Source organism: Ammodytes marinus (genome assembly GCF_949987685.1).
Source record: "Ammodytes marinus genome assembly, chromosome: 5".
In the NCBI taxonomy this organism is placed as follows: Eukaryota; Metazoa; Chordata; class Actinopteri; order Uranoscopiformes; family Ammodytidae; genus Ammodytes; species Ammodytes marinus.
Genome location: NC_137234.1, coordinates 27710662 through 27727898, shown reverse-complemented (window position 1 = coordinate 27727898; position 17237 = coordinate 27710662).

Genomic DNA, 17237 nt, shown 5'->3' with positions numbered 1-17237 from the left:
GCCTAAATGTCCTAATTATGGAGCTATTGTGTTGTTGGGATGGAATCTCAGACCAGCCTCCTATATTGTTAGGCAATGATCTATAACATGGTCCACTATAGTGACCCTGTCTCCGTCTGTTGTCTCCTTTGTCCTCGTCCTCCTGCCGCTCTCTCTTGTCCTCTTCCCATGACTCTTACTGTCTCACAAAGGAGCTGAGCTCACCTGAGGTCTATTTGTAGTGATAAGGCTCACACTGATTTGAATTAGTTTTTTTTTGTATATTTCATGTGTGTAAGTCTGTGTGATTTTCCAAATTTGGTTGTGTTTTATATTTTACAGCCGTGTTTTCCCAATGATTGCAGGAGATTTCATTTTTGAACAATGTGTCTTATGTAAAACACTGTGTGTAGTGTTTTGCAAGAAGTGTTTTGGAGAATTTCAAACACAGTGCAAAGCATATTTTGTGTTTGTGGGGTTGGTGCTTGTGTTTAGGGCATGGTCACAAAAGTTAGAGGTTGTGATGCTTTGGGCCTAGCAACCACTATTAGTGTGTAAGCATTAGGCAAAAACTGTATTTATTACATGAAATTAAAGTATTAATTATTAGGTGTGCATAATGAAAGAAAACGTATGTATGCAACGTCACTTACAATGGCTCTATGAGAGTGTCCAAAACTTTTATGGCAGAACAGTTGCTTTGGGTGGCATCACACTGTACAGGTGCAATGGATAAAGTGGACACAAGGTGCATATTCTGCATAAGCCTGTTCCAGCCCTTGAACTTGAACTTCACAAATTTGCTATTTTTTTTGGGGGGGGGGTGTATTGGACAACATTTTTGCACAAAATTGAGTTCTTACAGTTTTTGCCGAATGCTTAGACACATGTTGCAGACTTTGGCCCACTGTGTCAAAACTTAACACACAGGCCGAATAGGACAAAGCACATGGAGATAAACCTCTAACTTATACGGCAAAATGAAACTCTTGAAAAAAAACTTAATAATCCCATTTCAAAACTGTTTTTAGCATCAAAACATTATACACATGCACTTTTGAATTACTCTTTCCTAGCAGCAACAACACACAGATGTGCTTTATGCAAAACACAGCTGTATTCAGTAATTTTGATGGTTCATGACTTTAAAAGTCTCATACAGATTTTTTTTGTGAAAGATTGATTCACTACAGTTGATCTAGACACATGAAAACAAAATGTAAACGCTTCAGATTTTTATTCTTATTTTGCCATTTCAGGTTTTTGGCAAAAGTAAAAACTCAATGACACACAAGAAATGGTACCACTAGAATGTTCTATAAAACATAGTGTTGTAGGGGAATGATTGGAAGACATTTAGGCTATGGATCCTGTCTCCTGTTGGCATCTGGCCACATCACCTCATCCACGTCACAGGCAATGTCCTCGCTTGTCAAGCAACGGGGGAAATATCGCCTTGCATGCCATATCCAACCTCTTGCAGAATTTTTGGGAAAGATTGATCCACTATATTCTCAATTAGACACATGAAAAAAATATAGAAAAGCTTCTGAAAAAAAGTGTATATTGCAATTTCATGGTTTTGGCCAACAAAAGAAAAAAACACAACAAAGAGGTAGGATCGCAGTTCAACAAGCAATTCAGTGTGTTACTATGAACTCTGAAACAATTACAGCAAAAAAAAAAAAAAGTGTTGTAAGGAATGGGGCAAGTGGATTATGAATCCTTTGGATACCGCCTCCCGTTTGCGTCTGGCTACATCGCCTCATTGACATCACAGGTAATGTCATCCTTTCAGAAGCAACAGTGAAAATATTCCTGATATCCAGCCTAAATGTCCTAATTATGGAGCTATTGTGTTGTTGGGATGGAATCTCAGACCAGCCTCCTATATTGTTAGGCAATGATCTATAACATGGTCCACTATAGTGACCCTGTCTCCGTCTGTTGTCTCCTTTGTCCTCGTCCTCCTGCCGCTCTCTCTTGTCCTCTTCCCCTGACTCTTACTGTCTCACAAAGGAGCTGAGCTCACCTGAGGTCTATTTGTAATGCTAAGGCTCACACTGATTGGTATTATATTAGCTTTATTTTTTATTTTTCATGTGGGTGAATCTGTGTGCTTTTCCAATTTTAGTTGTGTTTTGTATTTTAAATACATGTGTTTTCCAAAGGATTGCAGGTGATTTCCTTTTTGAACAATGTGTCTTATGTAAAACACTGTGTGTAGTGTTTTGCAAAAAGTGTGTTGGAGAATTTCAAACACAGTGCAAAGCACATATTGTGTTTGTAGGGTTGGTGCTTGTGTTTAGGGCATGGTCACCAAAGTTAGAGGTTGTGATGCTTTGGGCCTAGCAACCACTATTAGTGTGTAAGCATTAGGCAAAAACTGTAATAAACAGTGTATGGCTCCTACAATGTAGTATAGGAATCATTCTACAAATATAGTAGATGTCTTTTAATTGAAATTGGTGTAGTTTATATTAAGCAATATGTTTATTAACAAATATGTGTATATCAAGATTTTTTGGTAAAGCATGATGAACCCTTTCTCAGTTTTCAAATATACAGTATATATACTGTATATTGTTTATATATATGTTTCAGAATCCACACACTTTCTGATTTTTTAAAATGTTTTCAAGAAAGTATCAGATATTTCCAATGAGTAAACTTTTAGACCCCACTGTCTCTGTGTGTGTGTGTGTGTGTGTGTGTGTGTGTGTGTGTGTGTGTGTGTGTGTGTGTGTGTGTGTCATTTTTTTCATGTAATTGTAAACACTCAGCTTCGTACAGTATCTGTGGTAGGACATCATACAGCCCATGGACAATATAACAGAATAATCGGCACACTATAGTGTAATCAAATAGAACAATAAATCATAATCTGCAGCTTCAAAACATGTCAGTCAATAGATTCAACCCACACAGCCCAAGCATTACAAAGGTAGCATTCAATACCAGACTCTTATATTGTCCTACAATGTTACAGTCAGTCTTCTGTCTATCCGCAGTTATCATGTCTAATTATTTTTGTGTAGACATGCATTTTAAATATTTACAGGATTTTTCCTGCATAGAGAAATTTTCGGCGCCCCCCAAAGTGGTGTTATGCCTCCCCCAAAGAAAAATCACCTGCGCCAAAATTATAGAAATTGAGAATATATTACGCTATTGAGAACCTCTCCAAAGGGCTTGGCGATTGATTGCATTTCAATTTATATTACTGATTCCCTCGATCAAATGAAAACAAAATAATCTCAACCCCGCACCGCTCTTAACATTCACTAACTTTTCGCTTTTACTGTTGCAGTCGCGACCCCCAAAAAGTTGTCCCGTGTTCTCACCCCCCAAAGGCCCATTCTGAGCCAGGAAAACAAAGGGGATTTTCTTTTGATGTAGCTTCTCCATCCTTCTTAAAAAAAGACAAATCAGATTACACATTGATGAAAAGTAGCAGTCTTTAAAAAAAAGACTTTATACTGCCTTTATCTTTGGTGTGTTGAAATGTATTTCTAAGATATTCTCTGTGTTGTCTGCATGTGGAACATCTCCATCTCACGTCCTCCCCAATCCTTCATCCTTGTACAGCATAAAAGGTCTTTGTAATCCCAGCCAGTAGCAGCTGTCCACAAGGAAGTGGTGGGAGACAGACGACTGATACTCAATGACTCATTCATGCAGGAGGGTCAAATACTGCAGAACCCAGTATCCTTAGGTGAACTTGTGGGATTGTTTACAGGATGTGGCTGACACAATTATGTATTTCAGTGTCAACAATACAACGATAGATAGATAGATAGATAGATAGATAGATAGATAGATAGATAGATAGATAGATAGATAGATAGATAGATAGATAGATAGATAGATAGATAGATAGATAGATAGATAGATAGATAGATAGATAGATAGATAGATAGATAGATAGATAGGCAGGCAGGCAGACAGACAGACAGACAGACAGACAGACAGACAGACAGACAGACAGACAGACAGACAGACAGACAGACAGACAGACAGACAGACAGACAGACAGACAGACAGACAGAGACAGACAGACAGACAGACAGACAGACAGACAGGGGAATTGTGCCAGGAGGAAAAATCTAAATCAGGAGTTGGCAGGGACGATGTTAGGATTACAATTTGTAACAATATTTATTTCACAAATCAAACTCTGCTGAGAGATGGTTTCATATCAGTGGAAGTGTCCCAGCACACATCAGGAGTTCTGTAGCCAAAGTAGGCCAATGTTCACTGTGTTGTTGAAACCTGCAGAACATCTTACGCAACATAATATCACACAATTGTCCTGTTGTGTTATCATCTAATAGGCTGTTACCAAGGATAAAAAGGGGCGTTAAGGTGACAAATGATCCGACAGTGGTGGAAAATCCTTGGGTTAAGGACAAATAGCTATTAAATACTGTGTGAATAGGTGTTGTGTTAGTTAAAGGGGTTGGAGGGTAGAACACAAAAACTCCTCTTCGGGCCTAAAACGGTTATTAAAAATGAAACCATATGAGAACTTTAGTGTGGAAATCATTCTTTGTTTCTACTGCTTACAGCTCATAGACATCTGAAAAGTTATGAAAAGTTCATAAACGCTCTTTATGTAAAATCTTAATCAGAACTTGCACTATAATGAACCTCATCTTCAGTTCAGAATCGTTCTTCACTTAAAAGCTGTACGGGAGAAACTATTACAAGTCTTGTATCAGCGTGTACCAAGCATTCCTGTGGCACAATTATGGTTTGATATCCCCTGCCAAGGATACACTGTGTATTTTGGACCACATGGGACATTTGTTTTGCTAGGATCCAGTGAGAACCCTTAGGAGAGGGCACCTGAGAACGCGGAAGATACCATTCCTTGCGTGTCTCTACCTCTCACTGGCACAAACAGCTGTCATCGGTGCCAAGCTCATTTGCTGGTTGATTTTGTGTTGGCATTTCTTCCCTCCAGATCCCGTCCTTGAATGGCATGGAGGAATAATGTTGTTAATATGTTTATCAGCGGCGATTTCTGCCTTTCATATCAGGCCAAGAAATGGGAGTTGTATAACTACCCATGCGCAGAAAAGAATGTGCAGCTGGTGTTTCATAGATTTTTTCTGAAAACATGTAAAAATTGTTTTCTTCCTCGTGCTTCTCTGGGAAAGAGAACTATCATCACTACTTTTTCATGTCTTAGGTGCTTGGGTGGCTTATGCATCGCTATATAGGTAAACATACCAATTGATAAAATTAACATAAATAAAGTAGACATTAAAGGTGAAGTAAGCGGTTTATTTATGTTAATATAAGTGTTAAATCGCTCTCTCAGTCAGCTGCTCTGCATGTAATCGGCAAATAAACTTTTCGGGGATCCCGAAATTAATATCCAATCACAAGAGAGAACGCTACAAACCGAAACCCGTCTCACTCATGGTCTCACTGCCGGTGCACGCCAGAGCGACACATGGTTGAATGTTTATGCACCTACAATGGCGGAGCAGGTAAAAATCCTTCACAATGTCTGTTTTGATGGTTTTTTATCATGTTTTATTACACTTATGAATCTGAGATGATGCTAGATAACTCGCTGCTTGAAGACCGCAGTGCATTAATGTGGTGACGTAGGGACGAGCGAGGGGACTGCTAACTGCAGTAACTGACAGGAAGTTAGCTAAAAGAACCGCTTACAGCATCTTTAATTAAAGTGGTTGTGACCCATTAAGAACTCAATTTTGTGCAAAAATGTTGTCCAATACAAAAAAAATAGCAAATTTGTGAAGTTCAAGTTCAAGTTCAAGCGCTGGAACAGGCTCATGCAGAATATGCACCTTGTGTCCACTTTATCCATTGCACCTGTACAGTGTGATGCCACCCAAAGCAACTGTTCTGCCATAAAAGTTTTGGACACTCTCATAGAACCATTGTAAGTGACGTTGCATACATACGTTTTCTTTCATTATGCACACCTAATAATTAATACTTTAATTTAATGTAATAAATACAGTTTTTGCCTAATGCTTACACACTAATAGTGGTTGCTAGGCCCAAAGCATCACAACCTCTAACTTTTGTGACCATGCCCTAAACACAAGCACCAACCCCACAAACACAAAATATGCTTTGCACTGTGTTTGAAATTCTCCAAAACACTTCTTGCAAAACACTACACACAGTTTTTTACATAAGACACATTGTTCAAAAATGAAATCGCCTGCAATCATTGGGAAAACACGGCTATGTAAAATACAAACACAACCAAACTTGGAAAATCACACAGACTTACACACATGAAATATACAAAATAAAACTAATTGAATACAAATCAGTGTGAGCCTTAGCACTACAAATAGACCTCAGGTTAGCTCAGCTTCTTTGTGAGACAGTAAGAGTCAGGGGAAGAGGACAAGAGAGAGCGGCAGGAGGACAAGGACAAAGAAGGCAACAGGCGGAGACAGGGTCACTATAGTGGACCATGTTATAGATCATGGCCTAACAATATAGGAGCCTGGGCAGAAAGTCCAGCCCAATCACAATAGCTCAATAATTAGGTCATTTAGACTGGATATCAGGAATATTTTTGCTGTTGGTTCTCAAAGGATGACATTGCATGTGATGTCGATGAGGCAATGTGGCCAGACACAAACAGGAGGCGGTATCCAAAGGATTCATAATCCACTCGCCCCATTCCTTACAACACTTATTTTATTTTATTTTATTTTATTTTAGTGTAATTGTTTCAGAGTTCATAGTGACACACTGAATTGCTTGTTGAACTGCGATCCTACCTCTTTGTTGTGTTTTTTTGTTTTGTTGGCCAAAACCATGAAATTGCAATATACACTTTTTTTCAGAAGCTTTTCTTCATTTTTTTTTTCATGTGTCTAATTGAAAATATAGTGGATCAATCTTTCCAAAAAAGTCTTCTAGAGGTTGGATATTTCCCCCGTTGCTTGGCAAGGGAGGACATTGCCTGTGACGTGGATGAGGTGATGTGGCCAGATGCCAACAGGAGACAGGATCCATAGCCTAAATGTCTTCCAATCATTCCCCTAGAACACTATGTTTTATAGAACATGTTTAGTGGTACCATTTCTTGTGTGTCTTTGTGTGTTTTTTTTTTTACTTTTGCAAAAACCTGAAATGGCAAAATAAAATAAAAAATCTGAAGCGTTTACATTTTGATTCACGTGTCTAGATCAACTGTAGTGGATCAATCTTTCACAAAAAAAATTCTGTATGAGACTTTTAAAGTCAAAAACCATCCAAAGTACTGAATACAGCTGTGTTTTGCATAAAGCCCATCTGTGTGTTGTTGCTGCTAGGAAAGAGTAATTCAAAAGTGCATGTGTGTATTGTTTTGATGCTAAAAACTGTTTTGAAATGGGGTTGTTAGGTTTTGTTTCAAGAGTTTCATTTTGCCGTATAAGTTAGAAGTTTATCTCCATGTGCTTTGTCCTATTCGGCCTGTGTGTTAAGTTTTGACACAGTGGGCCAAAGTCTGAAACATGTGTGTAAGCAATCGGCAAAAACTGTAATATTTGTGTGCAATACTTGTTTTTTGGTGACCTCTACACGTCTTGAGTGCCTATAGGTATATAATGGAGATGGACAGATGCCAGGTGTCGCTGATTAAACCAGCAAAGGTTAGTCCACATCCTGCTCTTTTGTTTGTTTAAAGCATTCTAAGTCAGTTTTCTTTGATTTTTGTACAAAATAAACCCAAGACCTTTTTTGTGAACTCAACACACTTCTGGACATTATATTTTTTGGACTCAAGCGTTGTTAGAATCTAGTCTGTAGTCAGTCACCAGTGATGTTTATTGGAACCAAGAAAACTTGAGAAACGTCACTACAAAGGTAGAAAAACTTTGCCACTAAATGGATTTATGGAAAGCCTGGACATGGAGAAAGCATCAACAAAGGAACAATGGATTTCTCTGCAACATGATGAAAAAGCATGAGGCCCAGTAGCATCAAGGAGTGGTATGTAGAGCAAAGGATTGAAATGAATGCTCATTTAAACTGTGGAATTGGAAAAATGTATCTGTGCATTGGAAAGCATAATGGAAACATGGAAATTAACTTCAGGATTGAAAGGCTGCTATTGGAGTGGAGCCTTTTGAAATGCATGAAGTTGACTGGAACAAACAAAAGGAATGTTAAATGAGTAAGGACCTTGATTCTTAACCTGATGCTATGTGGGCTGGCAAAGTAATAGTGGCATGAGTGTTACACTGAACATAATTATGAACTGACACAGCAATATTGCCATTTATGTACTGTTCCTGTGAAAAGAGAAGAGTCACTTATGTGATATGTTAAATATGGCTGAAGAATCTGATCTGAAGTCAGCTGACAAAATGGCTTCTCAGCCAGAGGATGATGTCCAAAAGGACCTTGGATCTTTGGAAAAAGCCCCATTAGAATTAGTAGTTTCCAAACTACTTGCAAACAGAAAGTATAAACTGTGCCAAGTTACAAGACAAATGAACATTATAAATGAATTGATGAAAGACATTTCAAACCTAGAAGAGGTCACTGAAAATATGACAAAATATAGACAACTTGTTGAAGAGTTTAACAACACTCATACAGCATCCCAACTTCTATTGTCAAAAGAAGAATGCAAAGTGGATTCTGAGAAGTGGTATGTGTTAAAGGTGGCTGATATGACTGCATTCATGGCATCTGTGACAACATGGAAAAATGCCATCAGCCAAGGAGAAATTGATCATAACAATATTGGACTAAATGTTGATAATGTGGCACCCGAGGACATTTTCTCTGCAGTGTTAAGTCGCAGGTCAAGTCGCCCAGCCACATCCTCCACATCATCAGCTAGGATTAGAGCTGAAGCTGAAAAGGCAGCTATTCAAACAAGGATTCAAGCACTGAAGCTAAAGCATGCTCTGGAGGAAAAGGAGCAAGCATTACATGTGCAAAAGGAAGCATTAAATGTACAAAAGGAACAATTAAGGAAACGAAGAGAGACACTTGAGTTGCACACAGAATTAGCAGCTACAACAGCAAAGCTCACAGTGTTTAAATCTGCAGAGGAACAAATAGACTCAGCTTCAATCGATGGCATGAATGCTTATTATGACGACATGGTTGACAGGTATGGACCCAAAGGAATGGACCATCTTGCGAGTGACACAATGCAAGAGCCCATTGATGAAATGCCAAGTGTGCGTCAAAGGCCAGGAGTTAAATTCCAACCTCCCATCCTGCTCAGTAGACCTCACATCTCAACTCAAACAGCTGGTTGGGACTTTGAGATAAGTCCAACACAAAATGTGAGCCCTGTAACCCAAGTCCTCTCCTCCCCCCAACAAACCCAAGGTATACAGACCTCCTCTCCTAGACACACCCAAAGTATGCATACTACAACACAATCACAGGATGGTGAAAGTAATGACAATGTATGCAGCATTCTCCAAAGGCAAAATGATATAACGAGTATTCTTGTTAGGCAGCAACAACTCTCTTTATTGCCCCAAAAAGACATTGCTATTTTTGATGGTGACGTATTACAGTTCCAGTCTTTTATACTGTCATTCGAACATGCTATTGAGTCTAAAACTGATAACAACAGAGACAGGCTGCATTTCCTCCAACAGTACACTAAAGGTCCAGCACAAGACCTTGTGAAAAGCTGCCAACTTATGAGTGAACAGAGGGGACATCCTAAAGCAAAAAGTCTGCTGCATGAGCATTATGGTAATGAGTACAACGTTGCCAGTGCTTATATTGACAAGGCACTCTCATGGTCTAACATCAAGTCTGAAGACCCAAAGGCTGCAAAAGGCGTCTAATCTGTAATGTATGTGACAAAAACCACCCTGGACTCCTCCACATTACAAGAGTAGAAAATGGCAAACCAAGGGAGCAGTCGTCAGAGGAAATGGTGAGCTCTCTTCAGGCATGTGGTCATTTTGGGGCCGGTAGTGATGAGTGCAAACTTTCTACTGTGCCAGTCAAAATTAAAAGTAACACAAGTGATAAAACCATAGAGACATATGCCTTCCTTGACAATGGAAGGCAAGGCAAGGCAAGTTTATTTATATAGCACAATTCAGACACAAGGCCACTCAAAGTGCTTTACAGGGGCAAGATTAGAATACATAAAACACATTATAAAACATTTAAAAGCGAATAAAAGAAGCAAATAAAATAAAAATTGCAGGTTAAAATGGATACAAAAAAGTCTTCAGACTCGATTTAAAAGAACTGAGAGTTGCAGCAGACCTCAAGTTTTCTGGGAGTTTGCTCCAGATTTTTGGTGCGTAATAACTAAAAGCTGCTTCTCCTTGTTTAGTCCTAACTCTAGGGACTGTAAGTAGACCTGTCCCAGACGACCTAAGGGCTCTGGACGGTTCATAACGTATCAGCATATCAGTAATGTATTTTGGCCCTAAACCATTTAGTGCTTTATAAACCAACATCAGTATTTTGAAATCAATTCTTTGAGTGACTGGAAGCCAGTGTAAAGACCTCAGAACTGGGGTAATGTGATCCACTTTTTTGGTCCTAGTGAGGACTCGAGCAGCAGCGTGCTGAATTAGCTGAAGCTGTCTGATAGATTTGTTTGGAAGGCCAGCAAGGACACTGTTACAGTAGTCAAGTCTACTAAAGATAAATGCATGGATACGTTTTTCTAAATCTTGCTGAGACATAAGCCCTTTAATTCTTGATATGTTTTTGGCCGATTTATTAATTGATTTAATGTGTTTCTTGAAATTCAAGTCGGAGTCTACGACAACACCAAGATTTCTGGCTTGGGGTGTGGTTTCTAACATAATGGATGTAAGCTGTGCGCTGACTTTTAATTGTTCATTTTTGGCACCAAAGACAATTACTTCAATTTTGTCGTTGTTTAATTGAAGGAAATTTTGGCACATCCAATCATTGATTTGTTCAATGCACTTACTCAGTGCTTGAATCGGACTGTAGTCTCCTGGTGATATGGTTATGTAAATTTGTGTGTCGTCTGCACAATTATGGTAGCATAATTTGTTTTTATTCATAATCTGAGCTAGTGGGAGCATGTAGATGTTAAACAGAAGAGGCCCAAGAATGGAACCTTGGGGGACTCCGCATTCAATATTTGTCCGCTCAGATGTGAAATTGCCTATTGACACATAGTAGTCTCTATCCTTTAAGTAGGATTCAAACCAGCTTAGTACAGTTCCAGAAAGTCCAACCCAGTTTGCTAGTCGATCTAGTAATATGCTGTGGTCAACTGTGTCAAAAGCGGCACTGAGATCCAGTAAAACTAAGACAGAACTTTTGCCACTGTCTGTGTTTAAATGGATGTCATTGAGGACCTTAACCAGAGCGGTCTCAGTGCTGTGGTGTTGTCGAAATCCTGACTGGAAAACATCAAAGCAGTTGTTCTTTGCTAAGTAGTTATTTAGCTTTTGATAAACAGCTTTTTCAATGATTTTACTTAAAAATGGTAAGTTAGATATGGGCCTATAATTTTTCATGAGTGATGTATCTAGATTGTTCTTTTTTAGGAGTGGCTTGATGACTGCTGTTTTCAGGGCCTGTGGGAATACACCTGTCTGAAGGGACATGTTGACAATTTGTAGAACATCTGAGGCCATACAGCTAAAAACTGTTTTAAAGAAGCCTGTGGGCAGAATGTCAAGGCAGCAGGATGAGGAGTTCAGGTGTTGTATAATGTCCTCCAGGTTTTTGTGGTTTATAAGATAACATTCTGTCATTGCATTTGAATTGATTTTAAGAGGGAACACATATGTTGAACTTGGTATTGATGCAGTGACAGCTTGTCTAATTTTGTGAATTTTCTCAGTAAAGAAGGAGGCAAATTCATTGCAGGCTCTCCTGGAGAGATGTTCAGACACTACTGACACAGGAGGGTTTGTTAATCTGTCGACAGTAGCAAACAGGGCACGTGCATTGTTGTTTTTGGTGATAATGTCAGAAAAGAAAGACTGCCTTGCATTTCTCAGTTCTGAGTTAAACGTGCACAGTTTCTCTTTGAAGATGTCATAATGAACCAGGAGATTTGTTTTTCACCACCTGCGTTCTGCTTTACGGCACTCTCTTCTTTCTATTCTGACCTGCGGGGCATTTCTCCAAGGAGATCTTTTCTTACCAGAGACAACCTTCATCTTAGTGGGCGCAATACCATCTATAACACTTGTAAGTTTGCCGTTAAAGTTGTCTAAGAGCTCCTTAACTGAGTTACAGGGGAGGGGTGATATTGAAGAAAATGCTTGAATTAATGTTTCACTGGTATTTTCTGTAATATACCGTTTATTGATTACTTTTGATTGATCAATTGTGTGCACAGGCATTTTACTCTCAAAAAATAAACAGGAATGGTCTGAGAGGGGACCCACTGTTACGTCTGAAATGTTCATTCCTCTGGAAATGATAAGGTCCAGCGTGTGCCCTTTGTTATGAGTTGGTTTGTCAACATGCTGATTTAGTCCAAAGTTGTCAAGGACACAGCACAGTTCTTTCGCACATCTGTCCTCTGGTTTGTCAGTATGAATATTGAAATCTCCGACGATTAATACACAGTCAAACTCAGTACAGATTACAGACAGCAGTTCAGCAAGGTCATCAAAAAAGCTTGTATTGTATTGTGGTGGCCGGTAGATATTGATGAAAATAGCTCTAGAGGCTGAATTTAACTGGAGAGCCACATACTCAAATGAATCAAAATTTCCATAAGACATCTTTTTGCATTGTAGAGTTTCTTTAAACAGAATAGCAACCCCCCCTCCTTTTTTATGCACTCTGGACTCACAAAATTGTAATTTGGGGGGGCGGACTCTATGAGAACAGCTGAGCTGTTATCTTGGTCTAACCAACTGCCACATTTTGTACCGAAAGGTTAATGGAACAACTCAACATCAATGGCAAGGACTCGCATTCTACTTCGCAGCATGGGCCAAGATAAGTGTGTTTCATCCCATATCATAACAGGACTAGAAGTCTCAGGACTTGAACAAGACAAATTCATCCCCCTGCCAAAAGTATTCACACAGAAAACTATACCAGTGACAAAGAATAACATTCCAAATCAGGAGGACTTGGCAACATGGCCTCACTTGGATAATGTGCATATTCCAGCTATAGGCCAAAGTAGAGCTGCTGATTGGGACCAATGTTCCAAAGGCTATGGAGCCCTGGGAAGTGATCCATAGCTCTGAAGAGGGACCCTATGCTGTGAAAACCATGTTGGGCTGGGTAATTAATGGTCCACTAGGTGTCAGCAACAACAGCGACAATGACAGATGTCCCACTGCCACTGTGAATATAATATCTCTCCTAGATGTTAATGAAATGTTAATCGATCAATACAATCATGATTTCAAAGAAATATCAGCAGATGACAAGCTAGAGATGTCAATAGAAGATGAACTATTTATGAAAATCCCAAATTAATCAATTGTACTGAAAAATGGCCATTACCAACTAGACTTGCCGTTTAGAAAGGAAAACACTGTAATGCCAAATAACAAAGTGATCGCAGAACAGCGTCTGGTGAATCTGAAAAGAAAATTCAAAAAGAATGGACACTTTCAAAGTGAGTACACTGATTTCCTTTCAGATATAATTGATAATGGATATGCTGAAGTGGTGCCGCAAGAGCAATTGGAAAGGAAAGATGGAAGAGTGTGGTATATCCCACACCATGGGGTTTTTTGATTTCACAAAAGAAATCCCTAAGAGTTGTGTTTGACTGCAGTGCAACTTACCAAGGCATGTCATTAAACACGGAACTGCTACAAGGACCGGACCTGAAAAATGGACTTGTCGGTGTGATTTCCAGATTCCGTCAAAAACCAGTTGCAGTCATGACTGATATACAGTAAAGGCAATGTTTCACCAAGTAAGAGTGTCCCCAAATGATGTAGATTTTCTTCGGTTCAGAAACCAGTTGAACATCGTATGCTTGTGCACCTGTTTGGAGCCACTTCCTCCCCCAGTTGTGCAAGTTTTGCATTAAAAAGAGTTGCAGAGGACAATAAGAACTGTTTCCCCTCTGCAATAACTGACACTGTCAAAAGGAATTTTTATGTACTCAACACCGCTGAAAAATATCACCATCCCAAGAATGGAATTAACAGCTGCTATGTTGTCAGTCAAAGTGGACAAAATGCTCAGAGCAGAATTGCAGTTGCTACTGGAAAATTAAATTTTTTGGACCGATAGTCAAGCAGTAATCAAATACATTGCAAACAAGCATACCCAATTCCATACTTTCATTGCAAATCGAGTGTCAACAATCAGAGACAACACAAATCTATCACAATGGAAGTATGTGGAGACAAAGTTAAATCCAGCCGACGATGCATCCAGAGGACTAAGTGCTGGAAGATTTGTGCAAGGAAAAAGATGGATACAGGGACCAACTTTCCTGTTAAGGCCAATGAGTGAAAGGTCAAATGCACCCATGAAATCCCCTGAACTTAATCCAGATGACCCTGAAGTCAAAGTCAGGTTGGTTGTGCATGATACTGTTTGGAAGGAAACAGATAACCCCACCAACCAACTGCTCTCTTATTTCTCCTGTTGGCTGAAGTTAAGAAAGGCTGTGGCATGGATATCAAAGTTAAAAAGTGTCTTGCAATATCTAGCAAAACAGAGAAAAGAAAAGGAATCCTGTGTCAACCGCCCATACACACGATCACAAAGTAAAGAGACTCACTCACAGCAGATGGGAAAGAAGGCTATAAGTGAACAAAACATAACTATTGATGATCTTGAAATCGCAGAACAATCAATCATCTGTTTCTGCCAAATACACACATTCCCAGAAGAGATGACCAGATTGGAAATGGCGCCATCTGGTGTCAAAAGATCAAGTCCCCTTCACAAGTTGGACCCAGTATTGGAGGATGGGATTTTGAGAGTGGGAGGTAGACTTGACAGATCAGCTTTGCCTCAACAAAGCAAACATCCTATTATTCTGTCAAAGAGCATGCATATTTCCTCTCTTATCCTTAGCCAAATACATGAAAATGTTGGTCATAATGGAAGGAACCATGTTCTCTCGCAGCTGCGCCAGAAATACTGGATTACAGGTGCAAATGCTGCTGTAAGAAAGATCATCTCCAAATGTGTTGTATGCAGGCGCGTAAGAGGAAGACCAGGAGAACAAAAAATGGCAGGTTTACCTGTTGAAAGACTAATGCCAGATAATCCTCCATTTACAAATGTTGGACTTGATTATTTTGGGCCCATCGAGGTAAAGAAAGCAAGAAGCCTCGTTAAAATATACGGTGTCATATTCACCTGCATGTCAAGCAGAGCAGTGCATTTGGAGGTCGCTCCTCACTTGATACAGACTCCTGTATAAATGCAATAAGGAGATTCATCTGCAGAAGAGGAAAAGTGGAACATCTAACATCGGATAATGGAACCAATCTGGTTGGAGCGGAAAGAGAGTTAAAGAAAGCTCTTTTAACACTGAATCAACACCAAGTCCAAGATTCCCTACTACAGCATGGAGTGAAGTGGAGTTTCAACCCCCCCGCTGCCTCTCATCACGGTGGAGTGTGGGAGCGACTTATCAGAATGGTGAGATGCATACTCTGTTCAGTTTTGCATCAACAAACTCTCGATGATGAAGGCCTTTGTACTGTGTTTTGCGAAGTGGAGGCAATTCTTAACAGTCGGCCTATAACAACTGTCTCAGCTGATCGACATGATCTTGAAGCACTGACACCTAATCACATTCTCCCCCTGAACACCAAGCCTGCTTTGCCCCCAGGACTCGTTCAAAAATCAGACCTCTATGCTCGACGTCGCTGGAAGCAGATCCAGTACATAGCAGAGCTGTTTTGGAAGCGCTGGACGAAAGAGTACCTGCCCTTACTGCAGGAAAGACAAAAGTGGCGTGCAGTAAGAAGGAACTTTGAAGTTGGAGATGTGTTGATGATAGTGGATTCAACAGCACCCCGTGGCTCTTGGTTGCTTGCCAGGATAAAGGAAACCATTGCTGACTGGAATGGTTTCGTTCGCTCTGTCAAACTACAGACGAGGACAAGTGTTCTTGAGCGACCTGTAACCAAGATATGCCTGCTGTTGGAGACAGAAGATTGAAATGAACTTGAAATAATGTATTATTTTAGATGTATTTCAGCACACATATAGTAGCTCCTTCTTATTTTGATTTATATAATTGTAATTGTTACACACATAATACAATTAGGGGCCGGTGTGTAGGAGCCATATTCTGTTTATTAATATTTGTGTGCAATACTTGTTTTTTGGCGACCTCTGCAGGTCTTGAGTGCCTATAGGTATATAATGGAGATGGACAGATGCCAGGTGTGGCTGATTAAACCAGCAAAAGTTTTTCTACAATGTCTTAGTCCACATCGTGCTCTTTTGTTTGTTTAAAGCATTCTAAGTCCGTTTTCTTTGATTTTTGTACAAAATAAACCCAAGACCTTTTTTGCAAACTCAACAAACTTCTGGACATTATATTTTTTGGACTCAAGCGTTGTTAGAATCTAGTCTGCAGTCAGTCACCAGTGATGTTTATTGGAACCAAGAAAACTTGAGAAACGTCACTACATACCTATTACTATTACCTATACTGGATTTGTTTAACAGCATAATTGCTTAGTAAGCATAGAATAAGCACTAAGGGCGAATTCATGATAAATGTTGTCTTACCTATTAAACCAACAAAAAAGGTTGCACTGACTGTAATGTTGTAATTGGATGTCACCTCTCTGCAGCTACACACAGCCAAGTGTCTTGGAACAGGCACCAGAGTGATTCAAATTTACCACGGCTGGCGTCTACGCTGAATTAACAGATACAACCTCTGCTCAAGCCCTGCGTCGTCACTGTGACTCATTTGACGTCAATATTCTCTCTAATTGAAACAATGGGGTCCAAATGTCAGAGATCAGAAGTAAAGATACATGTGTTTATGCATTTGCTTCAAATTAATGAATGAATTAAAATGCACGGTGAAATAGATCTAATAAGAACAACGTGATGTGTCTGTGATCGCATTATTTCGTGTTTGCAAAACACAAGGTCAAATACCGCAGACTCAGGCATGAAAGAATCTTTGTGTTTTTCAGTGAAAACAGCAAAGGGTCATGGGATGTGGCCTGGGAAAATCAGAACTACAGCTGAAGAAATGTGACAAACTGTGCCAGGGCCGAGGAAGTGTACCGTGCTTGAGCGTGGTAGCACTCACACTGGTCAAACAAACCAGACTTTATGGGGCAAACTTACGTTGGCACGGTACGGAT